Consider the following 6,747-nt stretch of genomic DNA (forward strand, 5'->3'; position numbering starts at 1 on the left):
CACAAATTAGTGGGTGGAGTTGTAGAGCTTTTAAAAAAACAAAAAAAAATACATTTTCCACAAGAATTATAGAATAGTTTAAGTATTGATCCCAGAGGTAGAGGTAGAAAGAATAGAGGTAGGAGGCTGGGAAGAGCAGATGGCATGAAGATGATCAGTGAGCAGCATATTGGGTTGATAAACAATTATCATTTGTCCCTGCAGGAGCCAGAGTGACAGGATGGGAAGCTGAGGGTGGGTGGAGTATGGTAACATGGTATATCAATGACTGAAAAGCCTTTTTCTTATATCAGTGGTTGGGTTGGAAGGTATTTTACTGAGGAAGAGAATTAGTTACTCCTTTTTTCCCAGGTCCCTACTCTAGTTGTGATTATGTCATTCATTCCCAGGTTTGACCTTCAGATATTATGGATTTGACATTTTCCTATGTCAGTCTTCTCACTTTCTCTCATGAAGAATGAGATCTTTTTAAACCTAATTTGGGAGAGAAAATGGAAAGGAAGGGAAGTTGCCTGAATATGCTGTCTTATATTGGGCTGACAATTGCTCACATATCAAATCTCCCTGAGAAAATTGTAGGCTTATTTTTGTCTAGGACAGTTTGGATTCACTTAATCTCTGCTTTTCCTGAGCTATAACAATATGTGTCTATAAGATTTTTTTGTTCTGTTCAAGTGCTCGAATAACAGCCTAGTGACCAAAGAATCTTTCTCTGTTCCTCTTATTTACCTGGCCAACAATAGCCTCCCTTTCATTCTTCAGAGACACAATGAATGATATCTTAGAGAAATTGCTTTCTTTTTAAAAAATTAAATGGCAAATGTAGAAAGTAAAGAAACTCTTAAAGAAATAAAGATTGCGTATACAGGCTTTGTGACAGAGCCAGAGCGGTAAGAAAGATAGACATAAGTGATTTCATTCTTGGCTGTTGTTTGTCCATCAGGGAAGTGATGTCATGACATATAAATAAATTGGATTTAAGTGAGGGAGAGCTGTGCAAGGTCACCTGCCTCACTTTCCCCTCTAGAGACATCTGGGTCCAATGGCAAGATTTAGATCAAGATGACTAGAGATGGGTCTGAATGCTATGGGTGACCATGGTCTTTTTAAACTAAGGTCTTCAACAGGTCTCAATTTGACTGAGCCCACACCGATTCAGTGATTAAGGTTGGGTAGCAATTGAGTCAAAAAATCTCCTCTTTCACCTACTCAAATATATATATATATATATATATATATATATATATATATGAAAACAAATATAAACAAATCTTGGAGGGGAAGATCCTCAGGGTTTCTGGCCAAAGCAGAAATGATTGTTATTTACATTCAATCATTTTTGGCAGCAGCCTTCATGCATTCACTCCCAGCTAATTCTACACCATTCAATTTAAGTCATTGTTTTTTGCTTCTTCTCAGTTTGGATAGCAACAGTAGTAGTGACAGTGGCAAGCCATAATAGGGAGACCTCCCAGTGTGGTTAGCTTCCTATCATTTCCCTTATCACAGACCACCTGTGCCTCTTAATGACTGTCACTCAGCGGACTTGACCATTTCTCAGTTTCCCTCTTCTATCCCACAGAATTGGGAGAATTCCATTTTCTCAAGATGTTGTAGCTCCACAGCCTCCAGGGATTCAAATGGATGGGCAGTGAAGAATTTGTCTTCCAGAAAACCTTTATCTCCATGATTCTTTACGTTTTGAGAACAAAACAAAACTAAACCCCAAACTAAAAGCCTCCTTCCTGTTCTGGAAGGCAGGAAATAACTATATATCAAACACCCATTACTTATCAGGCACTGTGCTAAGCCCTTTATAATTTATCTCATTTGATCTTCACAACAACTCTGGGAAACAATATGTGATTGTTTTCCTTATTTTATGGTTGAGAAAATTGAGAAAAGCACGGGTTATATAACTTCTTCAGGGTCACAAAACTGTAAGTACCTGAGGCAGGCTTTGAACTCAGATTTTTCTGACTGCAAGGTCAACACTGCTCCACCCAGCTATCCCTAGATGTGATAAACACCTATAATAAACTAGGGGACACTTCTCGTTTTTGGTTAACTATTTTAAAAAGGACTTTTGAGCCAGATACTAGTTATGCTGATGATACAGAAGCAAAAATGAAGCAGTCTTTTACCCTTAAGGAGTTTACTTTCTTTTGGGAAGAGACAACATGAATGTACATAAAAGCACACTCAAACATTCAAATGGCTCTGAAATCTCATGTATTTAGGAGTTCTCTCCAAAGATATAGATTGTAACTCACTCATGTTGATCCATCCTTCTTGACTTTTTGTCATTTTCCCAAAAGTTTATTCCTGGGGGTCTACCCAAAGTGCTGGAGGCTTCTCTTTCCTATATACGTCTTCATTTCCTTTTGTGTGATATTCATCTTTAATTCTCACTTGTTACCTTATAATACCAACAGTAAAATATTAGCATTTCAGGCTAGGCCCTTTCTCTTCTGGGAAACTTGGGGTCAGTAAAAGAGCTTGGCAATTTATTTTTTAGGGGATAGATGGGTGGGAGGGATGTGCATGTGGGGAAGAAGACACTGGATCTCCTTATCCCATCTAAGCTGGAACTGCAGTGACTACTCACAGGCTTGGTCCCATTACGGATTATCATGGAAGCTTTAACTTTATTCTGTTTCTGACCTGGCTATTCTGCTTCTCCTTAGGCAGTCCAGGGCTTTGCAATTTCCCAAAGGCATTCCAGCCTTCTCTCCTCTTCCTTTTCAATTCTGGGCCTAGCTCCCAGGCCATCTGTACTATCTGCCCTAGATACACAAACTGTTGGACAAACTCTGTAGGGTGTCCATCCAATTTCATATTGAAATCTGGGCAATAGATATTCTACTTAGCCTTTCCAAAAACCAAATTCCTTTGAGGAATTACATATCTACTCCAGAAGGTTCAAGCTGTGGGGCTTGATGCAATCAACACAAATCACCACAGATAGGAGCATTTGATGACTCACCATCCTCAAAAAGTCCTTTCTTGATCTGTACTTTGTACTGGATCTCTTTCATCACAATGGTATTATAATAATACCTTCAGTGAGCAGACAGCTTCCAGTTTATTATTGTCATTAACCATTATTATGGTCATTGAACATTATGGTCATTAATTAAAAATTAAAATATTTCTGTTCTTACATATGTTTGTGTATAATATATACACACATAAATATACATGTCCATGACATTTATATATACATATGTACAAATATATTTATATGTGTGTATATACAAATATATTTGTAAATATGTATATATACATATGTGGATAGATATGTTTATATGTGTATATATTATATATACCTATATTTGTATATATTTATATATCCATACATGGACATATATATGTGGGCAGCTACGTGGTACAGTGGATAGACTGCCAAACCTTGAATCAGGAGGACTGAGTATCAGTGTGACCCCAAGCAAGTCACTTAAACCTATTTATCTCACTTTCCTCATCTACAAAATGAGTTGAGAAAGGAAATGACAAACCACTCTAGTATCTTTGCCAAAAAAAAACCCAAATGAGGTCATAAACAATCAGACATGACTGAAATAATTCAACAACAAAAAGTTGGTGCTATCGCTATTGTTAGTATTAATAAAATAATATATCAAGCCTTGCTTTGTAGTATTTACCAATTTCCAAAGTGTAAATGATCATGCTGAAAATTAAACAATTTATCCTTTGAAACCATATGAGCAGGCTCCCAGCATACCCCTGTTTTATGAATTTCAAAAGGTCATAAAAATGAGCCATTCAAGTCCAGAAATCCAGAATTTGGAGTTGGAGTTAATGATGGTTGTCCCAGCATCAGTGCCCCACAGGGCAAGGACCTTAGGGCCCCAAACTCAGTAAGAGTTGGGTAATTGTGAGACAATTTTCCCACAGCAATGCCATATTTCTACATGAACTTGGTAGATCAGTGTTATGTAGGAACTGTGCTAAGACTACCTACTTCAGATGAAGAAGGTATAGTAAGTAGTATGTTCCAAGAGGCTGGAGAAATGTTTATATTTCTGTCCTATAAGTCTTCTAAGTAAATATCCCTTTGTAAAAGCTAATTGATATTAAATGGTTAAATGAACCTGGGGCTTTAGTCAGTCATTGCTCCTTAATACCACTAGTGAAGGCTTAAACTAACAACATTAGAGAAAAAAAATACTCAAAGTCCTTGGGAGCACCTTGAGGGGATGATGTAGTAGCCTGTCTTTTTCTCAGTGAACCCTAGGAATATTCAATATAATTATTTTTGTTATCTTGGAAATAGCTCTGCCATAATCCCTGAATATTCATCTAGGTATTTAATTTGTACTTTATTTTCTCAAGGAGCATCTTGTAATTATATCAATATAGATATTGAATGTAAGTTGGTAAATTGATTCCTAGATATTTTATTCATTTTAGAGTTATTTAAAATAGGATTTCCCTTTCTATTATTGCCTCCTGAAATTTGGCATTATTAAATTTAGATTTTGGTATTGATACATATAGAAGTGGTATTGGTTTTTGTGGATTTATTTTGTAGTTTCAAATTTTGTGAAATAATATTATAGAATAGAAACTATTGATTTTTCTTGATTAGTTTTTTTTGTAAATTATCTACTTAGGGTTATTTTTTTCTAAGTAAAGGATAAAGTCATCAGCAAATAAAAATATTTTGTCTCCTTTTTGCCGATTTTTATGTCTTTAATTTACTCTTTTATTTTACTCTAATTCCTAGCATTTCTATGATTATATCAGATAATTATGAGGAAAGAGGGAATACTTGTCTTATTTCTATTAAAAATTTCTAGTGTTTCTCTATTAGCTTTTTAAAGACACTTTTTATCCTATTTTTAAAATAACATTTCCTCTCAATTATATGCAAAACCAATTTTAATGTTTTTATTTTTAAAATTTTAATACTTTATTTTCCCCAATTAGATGTAAAAACATTTTTTGCATTCATTTTCAAAATTTTTTGAGTTTCAGATTCTCTCCCTCTCCCTTTTTCTCACCATCCTCATTGAGAAGGTTAGCAATTTGATGCAGATTAAACTTTGCAGTGAATTAAAACATACTTCCATGTAAGCCATAACATACATTAAACAAAAACCTTTTCATTTCTAAATTCCCTTCCTTTCTTTCCTGTTGTCTCCCTGAGATGGTAAGTAATCTGATAATAGGTTCTATGAATTCAGTCTTATAAAACATATTTCCATATTAGTCATATTATGGAAGAAAATTCAAACAAACAAAAGAATAAAGAAAGAAAGTGAAAGAAGTATGTTTTGATTTGCATTAAGACTCCAGCAGTTCTCTCTCTTTAGGTGAACAACACTTTTCATCATAAATCCTTTGGGATTGGCTTAGATCATTGTATTGCAGAGAATAGCTAAGTCATTCATAGCTGTTCATTGTATAATATTGCTTTTACTGTGTACAATGTTCTTTATGTCTATAATTTCAGCCTCTATGAAGCTTTCTTTGCATCTCTTGATATAATCATATAGCTTTGGAAGGTTTTGTTTCTAATACTTATGTTAATTGCTTTCCTAATCTTGAGCCATCCTTGCATCTCTGGTATAAATGCAACTTAATCATAGTGAAAATATTCTTGAAAAGAAATTATTGTGATTTTTTTGTTGGGATTTCATTTAAAATTTTTGAATGAATTCTCAAAAATATTGATCTAAGATTCTCTGTTTTTTTTCTTCCTTAATTTTGGAAATCACTCCATTTGTTTTTATAAAAAGAGAGCTTTATTTTTCAGTTTTTAAGAATAATCTGGTAGTTTAGGAATTAATTATTTAAAATTGATAGAATTCTCCTCTATATCCATTTGGATGAAGTTGGGTTTTTTTCTTTCTCCCTTTGATAGTTCTTTAATATTGAATTCTTTCCTTGGCTCTCCACATATTTATTCTCCTTGCCAGAGGCTATGCTATCTCTTCTCTGGGTACATTCTATTCTTCTGGTTGCCAGCTGCCCCTAGGAGTTAGCTTTTTTCTATTTACTGAAGGGCGACATTACCTATGGAGAGAATAGGCTCTTTTGTTAGAGAATTTGTTTTTCTTTATCGTATATATTTTTAACTAGGGCTTTATTTTTCTTTCTTTTTAAATTGGGTTGAGAAAGAAAAAATAATTATTCATTGAAAAGTATAATAAAATGAAAAAAAAAGAAAGTGGTCTCCCAATGAATTAATTTTCCCCAGATTAAATTCATTATAGTCTCCATCTTCTTTTGCATATATACACTTTTTTCCTCAAGTACTTTTCAGTGGTTTTCCCTCCACCTTCCTTTCATTTTTTCCCAATTTCACTACCTGCTTTTCTACTGCCTCTATCATTCTCCTGTAGCCTCTCTCTTGTTAACAGCTTTATTTGTTCACGCATAGATTTATAGAATCCATTCCCTAATGCTTGAAACTTTTTTCCCCATTTATACAACCCCATTTATATTCTGCAATTGTGTCTGACAAAAGGTTCACTTGCAGGAGCATTGTAGGATTTAGTCCATGGTACTCCAATTCTGTTCTTTCACTTTCACATCTATTTCTTTAAATTCCTTTTTCATCTTTATCTCCTTAGGAGCTTTTTCATCTCAGCAATTTTATTGTTGTTGTTTGTACCCAGGTCGGTCTTTCTTTATAATTATTTCTAAACATAGTATAATTGATTTTATTATTTATTCTTTCCTTAATAATTGTGCTTATTTACTTTTCTTGTATTCCAG

The sequence above is a fragment of the Sarcophilus harrisii genome, chromosome 4, assembly GCF_902635505.1.
Source record: "Sarcophilus harrisii chromosome 4, mSarHar1.11, whole genome shotgun sequence".
Lineage (NCBI taxonomy): Eukaryota > Metazoa > Chordata > Mammalia > Dasyuromorphia > Dasyuridae > Sarcophilus > Sarcophilus harrisii.